Raw genomic sequence first — 20,172 nt, 5'->3', positions numbered from 1 at the left:
GAACTCGGTGACTGAAAGCATTTTTGTGCTCTAATTCTAGACTCAAATTCTTCATATATTTTTCCCCAACGTTGCTGTTCTCTGGGCTCTACTTCTTTTCTTTCATTATCTAAAGAACTGGGGCATTTCCATTTAGGGTCTTTAGAGATTAGATATTTTTTAAACATGGGTAAACATATATCAATTTTTTTTTTGTAGAAATTGCTCTTAAAGTGCTTAGAAATCACTAACAAATAGATAGTAAAGTCGCTGAGGATGCCAGAGGTATCCTTGGGGCCTACCATAGAGCCTTGCCCAGAAGAACTCAGTACATTAAAGGAAAGGAGCAGATAGTCAGAAGCACAGGTATGAATAGAGGGGAGCAGACACAACCCCTTAAGCTGGTGATGGGGTGTTTTTAGCTAGAGACATCTCCTCATTCCCCTGCATGTTCTCTGAGTCATAGCCAGCTAACAGCAGCCTGGCCCCAGGGCGTAGATGAAATCAGATACCTCTGTCTTCCCCAGAGGCATTTCTGTGGGTCTCTGGCCCTAAAATCCTCTTGGACTGAAGCATGTGATGGTGGTCTATCCTGTCTCTTGCTGTTACTGCTCAGCCCACACTTGCTGCCACCTCCTGAAACAGGAGCACCTATGGGGAGGGCTTTTCACCTGAGTCCATGGAGCGGCTAGAGGAAGAAGAGAGAGTGGGAGAATCTAAGGGATGATGTCAACTCAGTGGCTTGGAACAAGGGGAGTAAACATGAAGCAGCACAGAGGCTGGTCTGCACCATGAAATGTCCACTCTTGCACTGGATCTGGTGCATACTGAGCACTCTGTGGTACTATGGCAAAAGAAACCTTCATAGACACCAGTCGTAGAAACAAGAAACCTTCTACTAGTACCTTTATATGACTCAATGTGGAAATATATATGCCTGTAAAGAGTGAGATCCTAAGAGCCCTTTCTGGTCAACAAGAGAAGTGGCTGATCCCTGGGGTCCTCCTGCCACTGTGTCCCTGAAGACTCCAATCCTGAATGCCTGAGAAGTGCTGTGCATCCAGCACAGGTCTGGGCAAAGCAGGGAGATGGCGCTTCAATTAGACCAGATCCCAGAAATCCCACTTGCCTCCTTGTTCCTGTTCTGTAGCTGCTCCAGGGCCAGGCAATAGAGCAAGGTCCTCAGTAGCTGGCAGAAAAGGTATGAGGAGTGGAGAAAGAGGAGAGTTCTTGGTTTGTGTCGCCAACCCTTCATCCTGTTTTCCTATCCTGGGACACACATCTCTAGGGCCCTGCTGAGTGCAGACATTTTAAGTAGGGACCTCAGCATAGCACCATTATTTTTGACCCTTGGCAGGCTTTCCTGAAACCACTTTATGCTGATGAGAGTAAGGCCTAATTCCAGGCTGCCTTGTGTCTCTCTAACAGGTTCCACATCTCTCATCAGCTTCTGAATCAATGAAGTGCAGTCAAGTGGGAGTTTATAGCTGCTGTCCCAGGGACTGTGCCCAGGGCAGGCCTTTGAACTCTGTCTTTCTCTGCAGACAGGAGGTTCCCACTGCTGTCTAATGGGGGAGGGCAGAGGCTGCTGGAGGGAAGTCCTGTGGATGCCTTTGTTCATGGACAGCTCTCTAAGATCTGTTCAAGCTGTCCTGGCCCTAGAATCAGATGGCCCTGCAACTGAGCTAACAACCTCTCTCCCAGATGTTTCTAAAAGCCATGAGAGCCTCTTGTCACTGGAGGCACTGCCTTCTCCCCAACAGATACCAACATACTAGAATGGAGAAATTGCTAGGCTCTGAAGATGTAGGTTCTAAAGTCAGATCAGAGACCTAATAGCTGTGTGCTTGTGCCATGGAAGAAACCACCTCAACTTTCTGGACCATGCCATCAAAGTGGAGAAATTTCCCCTGCTTAAAAAAAAACACACACACACACAAAGAAAAAAGAAAAATAAAAAGCAGAGAAGGAGCTGAGAAGGCAGGTGGAAGGTGCACTAAATGCCAGATTGCTCATTTCACATGGGAGGGTTCATGTATCTGTCCCTGGTATAGAATGTGTGTCAAAACAGCAGCAGCTTTGATTTGGTCCACCCAGGCTGCCTGCCCCATCTTGTTAATGATGCTATTTAGGCAGAATAATGTTCCTCTGTCCAAAGACAGAGGTGGACTTTTCAGCTTTTCATTCTCCTATGTGAGACTTGGCCAAACTTGGGCCTTCTTTCATCTGTTCATCTCCCAATGAACTAAATGCAGAGAGAAGTTTCATTTGATTTGTTTTTCTTTCTCCTCTTTTCCTGACCTTATATGCTACATAATCCAGAAAATGACCCAGATGGAAAAGGCACTGGCTTTGAAGCAAGAGGCAGGAGGAAAAAAGAAAGAGGTGCAGTATAAAATCCTTGTATCCAGCCGATCACCCTGGGGAGAAATCTTTCTCCCCTAACTCCATCCCACACATGCTCCAGATGGTGTTATGGAGTCTTCTTGAGGGCAGAGGGAAAATCCAGTGGCCCTTCAGGGTCTCTGAGCCCTCCCGTCCCTTGCCTCCTGTCCTCCACACATTTGTCATAAGCCAATGTGAGCAAGAGATCTACTTCAACACTGAATCTCTGCCTCAGGACATTCAATGATGCCACACTCATCTGTTGTACATAATTTCATTAGCCAATTTTAATTTAGTCAAATTGACAATGTAGTTAGAGAACCAGAGTGACAAAGGTGGAAGTGTTTCACCCCCTCTCCCGTATTGTTTTTAGTTATGACTGTCTCTTTGTGCCAGAGTAAGCAAATAAGAGAGCAGTTGTGAGGAGGCACTTGGGTGGGTCAGCTGACTGAGCTCAGGTCATGATCTCATGGTCCGTGAGTTCAAGCCTCACATAGGGCTCTAGGCTGTCAGCACAGAGCCCACTGCAGATCCTCTGTCTCTCTCTCTACCCCTCTCCCATTTATGCTCTCTCTCTCTCAAAAATAAATAAACATTGGGGCATGTGGGTGGCACAGTCAGTTAAGCTTTTGGTTTCAGCTCAGGTCACGATCTCACAGTTTGTGGGATTGAGCCCCACATTGGGCCCGCATTGACAGTGCAGAGCCTGCTTGGGATTCTCTCTTTCTCTCTCTCTCTCTCTCTCCCTCTTTCTCTGCCCCTCTCCCACTCATGCTCTCTCTCAAAATAAATAAATAAACTTAATAAATAAATAAACATTAAAACAAACAAACAAAAAAATAAAGCATTAAAAAAAAAGAGTGAGTGGGGCACCTGGGTGGCTCAGTCAGTTAAGCGTCCAACTTCAGCTCAGGTCATGATCTCACGGTTTGTGAGTTTGAGGCCTGCATCGGGCTCTGTGCTGACAGCTCAGAGCCTGGAGTCTGCTTTGGATTCTGTGTCTCCCTCTCTCTCTCTGTCCCTTTCCCGCTCACACACTTTCTCTCTAGATAAATGTTAAAAAGAGAGAGAGAGAGAGAGAGAGAGAGAGAGAGAGAGAGAGAGAGTAGTTGTCATGCAGTATTGACTGACTCCAAAGTTTCCCCTTCCTGATATCCTGGACATGTCTATATGAAGGGCTCATGGCCTTCTTGCATGGACGTCTTAGTCTCATGCTGGCCTTCCTTCCATTGGCTGACAGGAAGGAGATGAGGCTAACAGAAATAGAGCTCCTATTATGTTTCACGTGCCTTTACTTATATTGGGTCATGTAATTTTCACAAAAATTCTACCTAGGACACAATACATTTTATAGTAAGAGAAAGATGAGAAAGCAGGCTCAGAGAGGCTAAGTGACTTGCCTGATGCCCTACAGCTGTTAGGTAGCAGAGTCAAACACTGCCAAAAACAATGTTTTTTTCTACTTTCCACTGCCAAACTTGCCTTAAAGGTTGACAAGCATGAAAAAACCCAAGCCTCACTTGTGGGGCTCACCTGCTCTACCGGGGCCGTAGGTTGCCATCCAGGTGAGGATGAACTTCTCTGGAGACTAAAGGCATATGGCATGAGCTGAAGTATTTCCTGAGGAAAGACTCACTGGAGGCTGGAGATGTCACAGGACACTGCCATGGCCTTATCCTCCCTTGGTTAGTCAGGCTTCTAGAAAACACAAGGGAAGCTCCTGGGCAAGTAGAAGATGATAGGGAATGATGTTCTGAGATCTTTGGAGCTGTGGGCAGGAGGACCGCTGGAACCCAGTTCTGAGATTGAAGAAGGTCCTTACTTGACCATATCTGACTCTCTGAGCACTGGAATGGACATCTGCCTCCTGTCTGGGAATCTCTCCCAATGTGACATCAACTCTCTGGGTGGTTAGCAGAGCTCAGCGGTACCCACAGCCTTCTCATTTTGTTCAGATTTGGTTTAAATTGGGCACATATGAGACACAAACAGCAAACTTGATTTTCATTTTGGAAAGGTGACAACTGGTCACAACTGAGACTGGCATAGTAACCCTTCACTATCACATTAGATGGGAGCTTCTCAGAGCTCTTGGAACAACGAAAAAGGCAAAAGAAAAGAAGGAAATCAAACATCTGAAGACCCCAGAAAAATAAGGAGGAATACAGGAGAGAAAAATGGAGGCTGTGGAAGTCCATTCAGTGGAAGTCCAGGGACTCCCTTGGGTGGGGAGAGACCCACAAAGACTGAGAATATCCCATTATTGACAAGGACATATGTCTTCTGGGGCAAACCTGCCTAACACTAAAGATTTGAGGATCTAATGAATTCTATTGGCCCTTCCATCTTTGTCCACAGTTAGCAGCAGGTTAATGTAAAGAGTCTGAAGTGGGAGCACCAATCCTAGTTCTGCAACTAACCAGCTGTGGGACCCTGAGCAAGTTCCTCCCCAGTCTGGGCCTCCGTGCCTTCATCTGTTTAAAAAAACAAAAACAAAACAAAACAAAACAAAACAGAACAAAACAAAAAGGCTCCTGTGATTCTGTCTAGGTCTAAAGCAGTGCAAAGCAAGGTGTTACCCATGTTTCTTCTTATACATAAGTTCCTAGACTAGGAACTTTCCTCTCCTTGAGCCTTAGCTACCCTACATTTCCAGGCAGTGAAAGATCTCTGGGAACATGTGCTATCAATCAGGAGATAGGAAGGAGGAAAGAAAGTCATTCTACTAAATAATGTTATTTCTAGAAAGAAGTCTCTCCAACCCCAAATCTATTCTATTCTCCATTGCTGGATTAACTTCTTTTTTTTTTTTTTTAATTTTTTTTTTCAACGTTTATTTATTTTGGGGACAGAGAGAGACAGAGCATGAACGGGGGAGGGGCAGAGAGAGAGGGAGACACAGAATCGGAAACAGGCTCCAGGCTCTGAGCCATCAGCCCAGAGCCCGACGCGGGGCTCGAACTCACGGACCGCGAGATCCTGACCTGGCTGAAGTCGGACGCTCAACCGACTGCGCCACCCAGGCGCCCCCGGATTAACTTCTTAAAACCAAGGTTTACTATAAGCCACTGTCTACCTATTACTTGTCATTTACCACTGCCTACTAAATAACAAGCAAACTCCCAAGGGGTGCACAAGGTCCTTCTCAATCTGATTCAACCTGTTTTTGTTTCCCCACAACCTATTGTCCCCTATCTTTTCCACCCTCCCTCCATCTCTTAAAATCACACCCAGGAGTGCATTAGTGGCTCAGTAAGTTGAGTGTCTAACTCTTATTTCAGCTCAGGTCATGATCTCACAGTTCATGGGGTGGAGCCCCACCCGGGGCTCTGTGTTGACAGCATGGAGTCTGTTTGGGATTCTCTCTCTCCCTCTCTCTCTCTCTGCCCCTCCCCTGCTCATGTTCTCTCTCTCTCAAAATAAATAAATAAATAAACAAACAAATAAATAAATAAATATTAAAAAAATAAAATCACACCCAGATCACAGGGTACTTCTCAACTTCTATATCTTCCATGAAGACTTTTTAGACTAGTTTAGCTTTGTATAGGGATATTTTCTAATGCATCTGTTGTCTCCCCTAATATCAAGCCCGTCTGGAACAGTCTCTGTCTCATTTGTGGGTCCTGCCAGGAGCTGGTAGAGTGCTTGATATGAACCTAGTATATGCAACTTTAAGAGAATGCAACTAAAATAGAAAAAACTGGGTCCAGGGACCCAGAGCAGGAGTTCTTGGAGGTGAGTAAAAACAGCAACTTGGGGAAGAAGGTTTTGGATGAAGTGGGAGGAGTGGATAGCATAGAATTTAAGGATCCTTTCAACTCTGATATTTTGTGTTTCTATGAAGAACACTGGACATTTCTTCAACACAGACTCTTTAGTTTCCTGATAAATCTTGGAGCCTTGGGTTTGGAGGTCCTGTCTGTAGCAAGAGCTACCCACTCCCAGCCAGTGCAATGCCTCTGAGCAGGGCAGTTGCAGACCCCTGGACGGGAGAAGCGCAGGCAGCTGGGAGCAGACAGCTCCCTTAAGTGGAGCACTGCCTTTTTAGTGCAGGTGGAGGCTGCGGCTCTGCCTGGTGGTTTTTGCTTTCCCCATCTGCCTGCAGTTCAGTTTGCCTGCTGGTGCCACTGTGGTATTGGGGCTGGAGGAGGTTGTCTCCTCAAGATGTGAGCACAGTCTAAGCCTTCCCAGCCTCCTCCACATGTGCACTGCTGAGATGCCCTTCAATGGGAAAGAGAAGAAGAGAGCTGAAGTTAGAATGTCTGAAGGTTGCAATAAATATGGGAGGTTCTCTGAGTGCTTAAAGGGTCCTTCTGAAATCCTCTGGCCTCTGACCTTGCTGCTGAGGTGGCCAGGGCAGACCCAGCACAGGCATCCTCCAGACACTCTGGTCAGACTGCCTCTTAGTGATCAGCAGAAGGTAAAGAGCAACCTCAAGGCTCATTCCCTCAGACTTCCATCCCTTGACAAGCTCAGTTAATTCCCCATTGTTTCTGCCTCCCTAGCTGTGTGGTGGCTTCTGTTCTCAGGGTTTTTTTTCATTATCTTCATGGATAAGAGGGTGGGAGGGAAGGAACCAAGGTTGGGGGATCCATCAGGTTCCAGGCCAGCTTGTGTTGGTACTGTATTCCCCTTCCAACCTCTGCTTGGGAGACCAAATGAATGTTATCAGTGACTCAGAGAACCTTCTGTCAAGGTCACTCTGTTCTGCCTGATGCTATCTCTGCTGTCTGACATGAGAACTGATTCTGTTCTCCACCTCCTACCAGCCTCAGTGCAATCCTGGGCACTGGATGAGCTAACAAAGAGTGCCCCATCTGTTGGCTGGAGATCATGTAGAGTCTCGCTATGCCAGGACAGAAAGTCTTTAAGTTTCTGCCTCCCTAGCTAGTCGGTTCCTGTGTGGTATAACCCTTTCTCTCCCTGAAGCTTCCTTGAAAGCTGAGGGAGAACCAGCCTTGAAAGTTCCCTTGTTTTCTTGCCTGCCTGGGTTTTCAAACTCGGTGGCCCTTGGGCACCACAGGGAGATCTGAGAAGGATCTGAGAAGGAAGGGCCACTGTAGGCCTTACCATTACCCTCAGCCATTTGAGTCTGAACCTTAAGTGAATTCAGAACCTGGTGCTCTACATGTGAGGCATGGCATATTTTCCTTTCAAGGGATTTATAATCTAGGCAGGGAGGAAGGATAGAGAAGCTAAATACTAATACATGGGAACAGATGCTCAATGGGTGTGACAGTACATATTGCAAATTTAAGGAAAAGGGAGCCAATAGGGGGGCGGTCTTTCTCCCATAGCTGATGTCCTTTCTTCCCTCTAGACCAAGCAGGTGCAGCCCCTCAGTAGTGAGCATACCCCTCATGTCTCCTCCTATTGAGCCAGGACACACTCACCTATTGCTCACCACCCCACCATCTAGAGTTATTTGAGTTCCTGGGGAAAGGTGCTGGCAAACCCAAGCTTTGTTTCCCTGCCTCCTTAGCTTTCTCTTGCCTCCTTCCCTTGCATGCCTATACTCAATTCTCTCTTCAGCAGGAATATAATGTTCAGCTGCTTTACACCCACTCTCTGAATGCTGCCAGCGAATAATGACTAAGGTGGTGGGTGGAAGTACAGCAAGTTGAGACCAATTTAGCAGTCCAGGATGCCAGGAGGAGGGTGATTTAGCAGCAAATGGCTTTGCAACTGCAAGGAGAGTGAAGATGCCCCCAAAGCCAACAGGCCAGTGAGCCAAGTGCACAGCCCCACCCTGGTGCCTCAGGCAGGGATTGCCTCAGCCACCTGGCAGTCTATGCATTGCATTTACATTCGTGCAAAGGACAGGGTCTGTCCTTCAACATCAATTGATTTCCAGAATAATGCCCATCTTCACCCCTGATCTCAACTCCACTTTGACACTTTTGAGGGGTCTGTGTCCTTGTGTACCCCTTAGTCTGAAAGTCTCACCTAGATTTATCCCTCTTCTGGTGGATGCTATGTCCTGGGAACTTCTGCAGCTCTGAAGGGCTGATGGCAATTCAAAAGACTGCTCTGGCATGGCAGAAATTGAGGTTCTGTGGCATCAAGGAGGGGTGCTGCCAAGTACACTTTAGATAATGCCATGGAGAGACCAACCCAAGTAGACACAGGTGTGGATCTTCCAGGTCCTGCCATCTGGGGATGTCTGAGGATTCATGCTATGGCATGTGACTGTGAGTGTGGATATCAGAGGAGAGCATGTCTCAGTGGGAGAGATGAATGAATGAATTTGGGGTGTGTGTGTGTGTGTGTGTGTGTGTGTGTGTGTGTGTGTCTGCCTGCTAGCAGTCATCCTTAAGGCAGTTATCTTCTCCCACAGTGATTAACTGACTTGGAAGCAATTCTGTGGGTGATCTGTATAGGGCAGCTCCTTACTGCCTTTGTTCCAGGTACTGGACAAAACCCACATCACATCTGTTTAGACACCAATTTGGCCTGTCACTTAGTAAGAAAAATCACCACTCTACTGGATTGATTAGAACAATTAGTTTTAGCTGATAGCTAACACATATACACCCTCACATTCTGTCTGCCATCAGGCCTAATGATAGGGTGGTAATAGCCTTGGACTGGGGGTCAGGAAAACTGAGTTCAAATCCCAGCATTCCACTTAAAATTTTGGGTGAGCTCCTTCACCTCTGATCACCTCATTGAGTTTTCCCATATGTCCAACTGTGGAAGATATCTTCTTACAGGGTTGATGATGATGATACTAATAACACCATCACCAGCAACATTAATATCCCTTTTGAAGTGGACAGTCCTGTACAAATAAAAAGAGCTGTTAAAATTATTATTATAGGAAGCCTAGGGATGATGATAGGCCGTCAAGTAGAAGTTGATGTCTGTCAGGAAGCAACAGAGTAACAGAAGCAGGATGGAGATTGCAGACACAGGGACAGCTTTGCCAAACGGCAGTTAGCCTGAAGCTCAATGCGGCCATGCTTGATTTTTGACACATCCCCACCCACTTCTCTAAATCCTTGGAGAAGGGGATCCAAAGTGATTCTGCACACTCATTTTGCTGAAGGCAGTTGTTAGAGGTGAGTTACCTCATATCTTTCATTTCCCAGTTCTGTCTGCTCTCAGTGTCTTCCTGAGTTGCATGGAAGGAGGAAACAGGCTCCCACCAGGATTCCCCTTGGGAATAAAAGCTCCATCTCCTCAGGTCTCAGCTTGCATCTTGAAACTATAACCTTGCTGCTGCTATGTCTACTCTTTTTGCACATCCCTGAAGCTCAACTTCAAGGTTTAGTTCATGACCACCTCTTCCCTGGTGTCTTTGAGATCACCTCCCTCATGCTGTGCAGCTGCCATGTTCAAAGTTAGTACAATCCAATTTTCAATGTACTTGTCATTGATTCATGTGTTCTGGTTCTTCTTTTCAATTTTCATCACAATTTTTATTCTCAAGGCATTATTGAAACATTTCTTAAAATCCCCCAACTCCGTGGTACCTTCCATGGATAAAATCTTTAATAAATAGTGAAATGCAGTTTTAGGAAAACTAAAATAATCTCAGACCTCTGAGAAGGCATGTGGCAACCTTTGAGAAATAATAGGGTTGTGTAAAGGGTATGGGAAGGAGTCACCAGACTGTAATCATGTGACCTTGGACAAATCATGACCAGATTACTTCCCCAAACATGGTAGCAATTCACACTCCCAACAGCAGCTTATGAATGTCTATTTTAGATCGGTGGTTTTCAAACTGTAGCAGCATAAAGATCTATTCAAAAGCTACCTCTGAGTCCTACCAGTTAAATTACCTAAAGATTCCCCAGACAGCTAGATACTACTTTGTTGGCAAACCCCTAGAAACACCCCATCATTGCCCTGGAACCACTGCCCTCCTGGGGTTCCAAATGCACAATTTTAAAACCTCAATTCTAGACCCTAGCAACTCCCGCTTATATATATTTGTGGGTTGACTGAACCTGACATAGAGTGCCTATGTTTGAAGGGTGGCTGGGAGCTAGATTTTCCTTAGGTTTCCAACTGGAGTCAGGAACTGAGATGGAGGAGCCCTGTCTAGGCAGCGGCCCTGAAGGAGGTGACCCAATAATAAAGGCAGGAAAGCAGAGGCCACACCAAAGAAGTGTGTCCATGCAGTAACCTGCTATTGGGAAAATGCTCCCTGCCAATGGTCTCTGACAGTTCTTTTCCTTCCCATTACTTTATTAAACAAGCATTTATTAAGGGCCTAATCAAAGTAGCCACAAACTATGCTCTGAGCTAGGCATTCACAACATTATCTCTGCCTCTAAGAACTTAGCAGGCTCTTCAGAACCAGTGAGTAAATGCCAGGATAGCATGGAAGAACTCAGAGGAAGCCATGTGACCCAGAGAAACTCAGGGAAAGGAGAGGGGAAGTTTTCTTGAAGGTGTTGATTCTCATGGTTAAAACCAGAATTGCAAGTGGGAGCTTGTTAGGTGGAGGTAGAGGGAGAGGGACAGGGCAAGGATATTTTGCAGAGAGGAAACATGTATTTCTATTTTTAAAGCAGAAGAATATGGAAAGAGCCAGGGCAGGGGTGCCTGAGTGGCTCAGTTGGTTAAGCGTCTGACTGAGGCTCAGGTCATGATCTTGTGGTCTGTGAGTTCAAGCCCCATGTCGTGCTCTGTGCTGACAGCTCAGACCCTAGAGCCTGCTTCAGATTCTGTATCTCCCTTTCTCTCTGCCCCTTCCCCACTCATGCTCTCTGTCTCAAAAATAAACAAACATTAAAAAAAAAAAAAGTAAAAAAAAAATAGCCAGGGCTGAGCTGAGCAGAGTTCAATTCCTTTCTCCTCCATTTTCTACCCTAGCTACGTTATTAATTTCCTGGTCTAATAATCATACACCCTGCAGGGCTGTGCTGAGGATTAAATGAGATAATGCATAACAAGTACTGTGTACATAGTATACTCAGTGAATGTTAACTATTGCCCATTACACCGACTATAAGGTGGTTAACCATAGGTTTGCCTTCATTACCTTATTCATCTTCGTAGCCTCACTGCCTGGCCCAAAGCCTTGCATTTTGTAGGTATCCAATGAATATTTATTAAGTGAATGCTGAATAAGTACAAAGGCATGTAAATAAATTTTCAGGATTAGAAAGCCATTTTTTATATGGCTGGAGCCCATCTACCTCTTTGTCCAGACAGACAGACATAGGCAAACACATGGCTTCTCAAGACTGCATGGCAAATCTTTCCCTCACATACTCCCAAAGCAATGGGTCTCCCAAAACACACCTTTGACAGCAACTATTTCACATACATCTACTGTGGCACACACAGACAGGAGGCTCCTCCTGCAGACACAAATGCACACGCTGGATTGTTAAAGCAGGTTTTACTTCATGAAGTGCACAGAGGCTGCCATAAATGTTAAATAACAACCATCTCAAATGTCCCATCCTCCTTCTTGCTCTCACATAGACACTTTTGAGAGACAACCTTTTTTTCTCCACCTGGGTTTTTTCTCACCTCATGAAGAGTGAATGTCCACACTCACATCTTCTCAGCTGAGAGTTTATCCTTTGACTTCCTAACTTTGCTCCCACTAGCAGTGGACCTCAGGGAAATCCCTGCCCCTCTCATGCCTCAGTTTCTTCACTGGTAAAACATAGAGAATTAACAATGCTTCATGCCAACCTGGTAGTTACATTGTGAGGATAAAGGAGATAACAAATGAGATAATGTCTGTGATGTGCAGAAAGCACCTCAGAAGAAAGGCACTGGATAAATATAAGGTGTAAATGCCACACCTGATTAGTGTGTGTGCCTCTGCCCACAGATTTCCACCCACACACTCTGCTCTTCTCCACCCTTGAACACAAACACCCTTCCTGCCTGTAAATGCAGTCTCAAATACCCATTTTCATGTATGTACAAATATATACACACTTTCAACACCTGTATTTTCTGCAGAATGCCCACAGAAAATTATTTTTGAACTTAGAGGAAGCTCAGGTTACAAACTCTAGCTCCTACCTACAGAATCACTTCAAGGGTACCTGGCGCTGGAAGAATTGCCAAGCAGACGGCTCACCTCTCTGTGGCTGGGCTGCTCAGCTCCCATGACTGCAATTAGGCTGCACTACCAGCAGAGCAGGAGACCCTTTATCTGGTACAGCTCTTGCCAAGAGCTCTCCAGAACTCAATGCCTCCACACTAGTTTGCCAGCATCCAAGACCCAAGATCAGGGCTGATGGTTGCAGGAGGGTGTGGATGGAATGGGAGAGGAGGGACCCAGGAACTTTAGATGCTTAGATCCCTAACACTCTTTGTTCCTGGGGAACTGAGTGCTCTGAAGCTAACAAGTCTCAAGCACTTTCCTAGGCCTGACATACTTGTGGGTGAGAAGAACACTCATTTTCTCCACAGTTTACTCCTTTCCACTTGGAGCACGAAGGAGAAAGCTCACCTGGCTTGTGGTGTTTTGGTGCCTGTTGCTGCTGAGTTGTATGCTCTGAAAGATGGAGTTAAGTATGTTGAAGGGTGTGGTGGGGGGTGTAGGGAGTGGGGGGCTGGCTGCCTATGGTGGGTGAAAAAAAGAAGTGAATGTAGTGTGTGTGGGTGTGGAACTGTGCGTGTGTTAATTTGGCTAAATGGCAACTCGAGGACTGATCCTGGTGACCCACAACTCCAGGGTGCCACTTACCTTCATTCATTAACCCCCTCTCTACCCACCTCAGCCCCTGTGACATATTCCTTCAGTGAAACATTACAGACCTAACTGTATCGCATCCCTGCCACCCTGTGAGTGCAGACACAGCCCATCTCCATAGTTCAGAAGTCAAAGTGCAGTGACCGGACCCCAGCTGTCAGACCCTCTGTCTAGGACCTGGCCCCCTCAGGGCTCACGCACACTCCCCTTTTCCTCATCTCAGACATCACTTAATATCCATCAAGATCAGATTAGGGGCTTGGAGTAGATAAAACCAGTCTCCGGGAGACCGAGACAAAGAGGACAGACGCAGCATCCTTTTCTCCAGACTGGGACCAGAACAGCAGCACCCACCCCGGCAGAGGGAGAGACCCTGACAGTTTCATGCAGAGACAAAGACACCTAGACAGAATCTGACATAGACAAAGACCGACGGACGCACGGACGCACTGGCACGCCGTGAGGAGTGCAGTTTCCCTGGGAGCCCTGGTGCGGGTGCCGCGGCTGCAGACACTTCTCAGGAGCGACCCCTCGTCCACCGCACCTTACCTGCCCCCTTGAGCCTCGGACTGACTTGAGAATTTTTTTTCAGTGTGTTTCGCAGTGTGTTCCCGGTTGTCTTAGCAGAGCTGCCGGACGAGCGGGTCCCGCGGCGCCGCCACAACTCGCGGCTCTGGCTAGCTGGACCAGGCGGGCAGAGAAAGTTTCGGCCTCCCGGCGCGTCCGCCGCCCGCCAGCTCTCCGCGCGCCGGCCACCGCGCGGGGTCCCGGAGCCGAAGGCGGGGCGGGGCGGGGCGGGGCGGAGCGGAGTGGGGCGGGGCCAGCGCCGGCACCGCTCATTGGCTGGGGCGGGGCCTGCAGCCTCTCACTTGCGGCTCGGCGGCCTTTGTTCACCGCTGACAGCTGGGGCTGCTCTAGACCTCTGGGCTCCTTGGCGTCCGCCGTCCGCCGTCCCCCATCTCTCAGCTCTCACTTCCAGGAGACCCCGCCGGGCGGCCCTGAGTCTTTCTCGCCACCCACCCCTCCACCCCGCCCTTCCCTTTCTCCTACTGTTCTATCTTGTTCTTGTCCCTTCATTTTTTTTTTTTTCCTTTTATTATGTGCACTCCGTTCTTATTCCTTCCGGTTTCCTTTATCCATTCCTTCGCTTTCTCCTTTTTCCCGTATTCCTCTCCTTCTTTATCACCCCTTCTAGTTACTCGCCAGTTTCCTTTCCCCAGCACGGTCTCCCTACAGCAACCCCCAAATCCCGCAAAAAGGTTGGATTTCTAGGTTCAAAGAGGGACCCGCAGCCTTGGTGAAGGGCAGTGCTTCACCCTGCTAGGACTATAGACTGGAGGCCGGAGCACTGGCACTCCCACTCCTAAGACATTTCAAAGGCAAACTTTTTCAGCTTCCTCGCGGGGACTCGGTTTCAAGTGATAGCTGAGGCCTATTTCAAGTTTATAGCTTTAATTCTCACCCAGTGCATTTTTAACGCTATCATTTTCTCTACCACTCCCACTTTTAACTTCTAGCAATTGAGCTAGGAAGGAAACCCAATTTACAAGCTTTGGTAGGACAAAAGACCAGTTAAATGGGGTGCTGGGTGTGGCATGAAGCTCTGATCCTGAGAGTTCACCCAGGCTAATCCGCTAAAACCACGAATAGCTCTACCCGGGGAATGCCATCTTCAGCCAAAAGAGGTGTCTATGTGTGGAGGAGGGAAGATGGAGATGGCTAATCTCTGATTACAAGTAGAGTGGGGGAAGACAGCCCCAACAGAAGCAACATCATTTTGTTTCAGCCACCCCACTGCTCAAAACTTTGTAAGAGATCCTTACTACTTCCAGATCTTGACTCTGAAAACCCCTACTCTCAATCCCAGGCTTCCTGGAAGGCAATACAACATAGAGTTTAGGAGCACAGACAGGCTCTGCTAATTGTCTTCTCTGCATCCCTGAGCTAGAGCATTAACTTCCTTATATCTCAGTTTTTTTGTTTTTTTGTTTTTTGCGTTTATGAAATGGGGGTAACAATTCCTGGAATGTAAACTTTCTGAGGGCAGGGACTTGTTCTCTTTTGTTCTTTTGGTCTGCTCTGTTTACAGATGTATCCTCAATAACTAAAACTTGGGTAGCATATAGTAGTCATTCAATAACTGCTTGTAAATGAACCAATTCCTAGTTCATAGGTTTGCTATGAGGATTAAATAAGAATCCTTGGCATGTGATAAGTACATACACATGGTAGCTATTACAAATAACATTACAACTTTTTTGAATCAACTCCAAAGGCTATTCAGCCTTCTCTAAACATCACCTCTTCTTTTTCACCTCTGTGTATACTTGTCACTCAGTTTGAGAAGTCTTTCTCTACCTGTCAGAATTTGAGACCTAAAACACAATCCTTATTTACCCCTTCTTCCATCATCTCAGTCAAAATGACAGTTCCTTTCTCTAAAGCTCCATGCCTCTTATGTCCCATTCATTGACACAGCATATGCAAGCTTGCTTGCATGGCGGCTGTTACTGCAGGTCTGTCTTTCTCTAGACCATGAACTATGTAGAGTCAGGGACTTGGTGTGCTCCCTCACAGGTGGGAGTTTCTCAGAAACATTTGCTGAGTGGTTTAATATAGACCAAACATCTCAGCACTTAAGAAAAAAAAAGGTATTATCTTGGAAGGTAGAATAAGGGGTCAGGTTGGCTTCAGACTTCAGTCAAACTAATTTTTGTGTTTTTAGATGTGAAATTCCATGGAAGGGGAAAAAAGTCCTGGAAGTCTGTTCCTCATTCTGGCCCTACAGTTACTACTTAAATGCTCTTGGATAAGCCACATCCTTGACTAGTCCTCAGTTTCTTCATCTGTAGTAGTTTGAATGAGACTCTTTAAGGGCATTCATCCAGCACTGACATAGTGTGACTCTCTGATAGAGACCTTCTAGGGAGAATATAAAGCATGATGTGTAGCACTCTTATAATGACTGAGTTAGGCAAAGGGTATGGGCAGTGTGTTGGTGTGTTGGTAGAACCAGGATACAGTATGAAATAACAGAAATGCCCTGTGCAAGGGATGCTTCAAAGATAGAATGGGGTGCATTGAAAGTGGGGGTGGAAGTAAGGAAACAGAATAAGGGGAGGAGAGCTGCCATGGTACTGTGTGTGTGTGTGTGTGTGTGTGTGTGTGTGTGTGTGTGTTTTCCTAAAAGCCTCAGGAATGTGGTCTCCAGAAGCAGAAAGCCATAATTAGCTCCCTGATTCAGCTGTTGGGTATGGTAACACACTGACTCGCTGTGTCTGCCCCTGACGCCCCTGTTGGGATTCTCGATGTGGCTCCTCTTCCTTTTTCTGGTGAAGGGGCGCTGCCCTAACTGGGCCCCAGGTGTCCCATCTGGACCTCTGCATCCTTCAGGCTCTCCTTTGCCTGTGCTTAGTCTGGAAAGATGGGTCACAAAGCATTTTTTTGTAAAAAATTCCCTACCCTCCTCATCTGTTCACCACCTAAGATTCAAGTAGTTTGCCATTCTGGCTTCTATCTTTAGGATCTCAGACTGATCACATAGGACCAGGCCCATGGACCAGTTAATCTAACAGCCTCTCTGGACTAGATACACCTCTGCCTTTCTCAATGTACTTTCACCTATTACAACTTAAATAATTGTCCATCTTGTCTGTGTGTTCTTCTGTAAACTTCTCATTCAAAAGACTATATCCTTCTTGTTCAACATTGAATGCCCAGTACATTGTTGGTATACAGAAAGCACTCAGAAATATTTGAATGAGGTCTATAGAGGGGGGAAAGATGATATTTTAGAAAGAGGAATGGACTCAAATACAAAAGAATCACATCTACTCCCACTTCTTCACATTTGTGGTCTTTTTAAAACCTTTCTGAGACTCTGTTTTGCTCATTGGTAAAATGGGCTTATTAACACTATCCTCACCTGTCTTGTGGCAATGATGCAAAAATGAAAAGAATTAATGAAGTTGAAGGTGGTAAGAAAAGCAAAACATGTAAAATAGTTGTTTAATTGTTTAATATTATTTCAAGTCTAAAACTCCAGATACTTGTGTTAGACAGTAAGAAAAGCTGACTATAGGGGCGCCTGGTAGGCTCAGTGGGTGGAGCATGTGACTCTTGATCTCAGGGTTGTGAGTTTGAGCCCTATGTTACGTGTGGAGATTACTTTAAAAAAATAAAAATCTTAAAAAAAAAAGAGCTGACTATATTTAACTGAGGTTGGGTAATCTCCAAAAGTAGATGAGAAAATATAGTGCTAGATCACTGAGTCACTACTGCATCTATATCCAAGCTACCTAGGAAAGTACAGGAAGGCTGATTTTTCTGAAAGTCAATCCAATGCCTCTTGACCTGGAAGGATGCCCCACCAGTGTCCTGTCTCCCTCCATGATTGGGGGGTGGGGGAAACAGTTCCCTTGGAATTTTCCAGATGTTTAGTTCTTATAACCAGAATTTACATTCCTTCCCTGTTTGTCCCTGGACACCTTGTACCTCTTATCCCTGAACTTTAGTAAACTCTTATTTGCATTGGGAGGAACATCTCTTCCTTGACTTCTCTGGGTGTTATGAAGACAAATAGGATAAAATGCGAGTAATGCTTTTCCTTTCCTAGAAAGTACTAAATGACTCCAAGAAATTGTTAATCATTATCATCAGGAGGATTATCATGTAGAACTTCATTCTGAGTACTTAATCTGTATTCGGGAGACCAGGGAAGTTGTAGAGGGAACAAACACCTTTAGGAGCCCTAGGGAGAACATGCCGATGTTAGAATTCCTATCAAATGAAGACTTTTTACACTTGCATGCTCAAGTAATCTCAAGAAGTTTGTCCATCCGACTCTTTCATTGAAAGGAAAACTGAGTCAAAGAGCAAGGTGAGAAATTGACCCAGCTTTACTGGAGCTGGGACCCCAAGGTTTTGAGGCATGTATCCTATTGCTGCCTCAGAAGCCTTGTAACTGATACAGTGCCTGAATGTGGTTTGGTTTGGTTAGTGGAGACCAAAGGCAGACAGCCTTCCCCTGAGCAGAAAGTAGTGAAACAGCCACATTGGCTAATGCAAAACCAGGGCTCAAATGGCACTAACTGGCTTCTAGTGTAAATAGGCTTTGTTCATCCATCAGTTGACAAGGCTCATGTGATAATCCTTTAGCAAACCCTTCAATGTAAATACAGGGTTGAACTAGATTACAGAGAAATAAGGAGGAAGTATTATGATTTGACATGTCCTGCCTCACTTCAAATACCATTTTCAGTGGGATACAATAGGCTATTTCTAATTCTGGTCTGGCATATCACCTGTTTTGGAATCTATCTCTTCTGTGGTTTTGACTAGTTTGTCTCAAACTGTAAATCAGGAGGATGTTTCCATCATAAGTAACAAAAAGCCCAAATCAAACTGGCCTAAACAATAGGTAACAAAAATCTCATGAATTAATACATTAAGAGATTAGCTTCCAGATTAGTTCATACCTTGGCTTCACAGTGTCATCATAGGTGAGGTCTTTGCATCTCTCTGTTCTGCCAATCTTGGAGTATGGGCTTTGCCCTCAGGATGTTTGCTTCATGACTTTGGTTGGATATGCCAGTCTAGTGGTCATACCCAGAACTAGTGATGGGCTGAGAAATAAAGGACCTTTTTTTTTTTTTCCTGCATCTCTTTCTTAAGATCAAGAAAACCTTTCCTGGAAGGCTCTCAGCTGACACCGGATAGGATTGGAGACACCATACGCAAGGAGTATGGCATACTCAAGGAGAATACCATAATTGACTTTGACCAATTGGTTGGGGTGGAATATATACTGGGACATACCTGTACATTTCACCTTTGTATACAAGGGGAAGAGGAAGCCATGGAGAAAAACAGTCATTGCTTGCCTATGATGTATCTCATCTTTGCTGGACATTTTATCTACAGTGTCTTACTTAAAAATCACAGAAATCACCATCTCTGTTTTCCAAATGAGTAAATTAAATAATGTACGCCAAATCCCACCACTAGTAAGTGAAGGAAAAAGGACTGGAATGCAAGTTCATCAAAAGCTTCTCCTCTCTCTATTGTTCCAGGCTATCTCTTCCAGTTGACTTCCAGGTTGACCCTTCTCAGCTCTACCCAAGACTGGAGACCCCCGAAATGAATTGAAGTCTTCCAGGAACCACTATAAGCACAAGAGATAAAATAGCTTTCTAGTATCTCCAACACCTCCCTGTATGCCCCCTTCCTTACCTATTCACCTTGATTTCTCCCTCTTCCTCAGCATGTATGTCTCCTTGGTTCTATACTGCTCCCCACCTTCATCAAAGCCACATTCATCTCTTTTCCCTTGCTTTCCTTCAAACCATAATAGAAGTCTTTCAAGGCCTTCCCCAAGCCCTCACTTAGTCCTCCTGGGTCCCCTACCCCCAATTCACTGAAGCCTATCAAATAGCCTACCTATGTCCTGCTATTCTTTCATTTATTGTGCATTTTGTAACTCATATTCTATTATTTCAGGTGAATGCATCTTGTTTTCCTCGTAGATGTTTAAGTGCTCAGCCCAATGCCTGGCACATGATAGGCACTCAGCAAATATTTAATGACTAAATGAGGGCAGGGACCACCTCTTATTTTTCTATATTCCTAATAATACTTAGCCTGCCAATGAGCATATGGGTGGTGACTAACAGACTAATTTACCTTGGGCTAATTTCTCCCTAGGGCTGAGGATCCACATGCAGATGAAGAAGTTGACATGACCTTTGTCAGTTCTGAGGGAGGTCTTTGGCAAATGGACCCTGTCAGGCTCACATTTACTCATATCCCTGAACTCTTTTAAACAAACAGAGCATATGAGAGCATGGCTTCTGGGAAATCATTTAGATCCCTTATGGGGAATGCTGGCATGATCATTTCCTTCCCCCAAGAGGGAGGGGTTGGAGGGGATAACAGAGGCTTTTTAGACCCTGTGTGCTGAAATTTAATTCACACACTTACTCAGTCATTTCTCAGGAAGCTGCTGGGAGTGGGGGGGGGGTCCCAGACGGAAAGGCTGATGTTGTACCTTAAGAGTTGGTAGGATCAGACACTGCTCTTCTGGGATGAGAAGCTACTGCTGGCCTGCCTGGCTTTTTCATTGAAATCTCCAG

The 20,172-nt window shown here is 45.7% G+C and overlaps 1 protein-coding gene across 2 annotated transcripts in view; it reads right to left on the bottom strand.

Moving 5' to 3' along the window:
* LZTS1 (leucine zipper tumor suppressor 1) overlaps nt 1-13,806 on the bottom strand; it is a 47,404-nt gene extending 33,598 nt beyond the window's left edge. For both annotated transcript variants that reach the window (XM_040490369.1, XM_040490370.1), the window contains exon 1: nt 13,592-13,806. The gene's annotated coding sequence lies outside the window, so the exon portion shown is untranslated. The remainder of the gene's footprint in view (nt 1-13,591) is intronic.
* Between the last annotated feature and the right edge of the window lie 6,366 nt (nt 13,807-20,172).

The sequence above is a fragment of the Herpailurus yagouaroundi genome, unplaced genomic scaffold, assembly GCF_014898765.1.
Source record: "Herpailurus yagouaroundi ecotype Mexico unplaced genomic scaffold, PumYag 181, whole genome shotgun sequence".
Classification (NCBI taxonomy): domain Eukaryota; kingdom Metazoa; phylum Chordata; class Mammalia; order Carnivora; family Felidae; genus Herpailurus; species Herpailurus yagouaroundi.
Note: the sequence above shows the minus strand (reverse complement) of the source record. Positions and strands in the feature narration are given on the sequence as shown.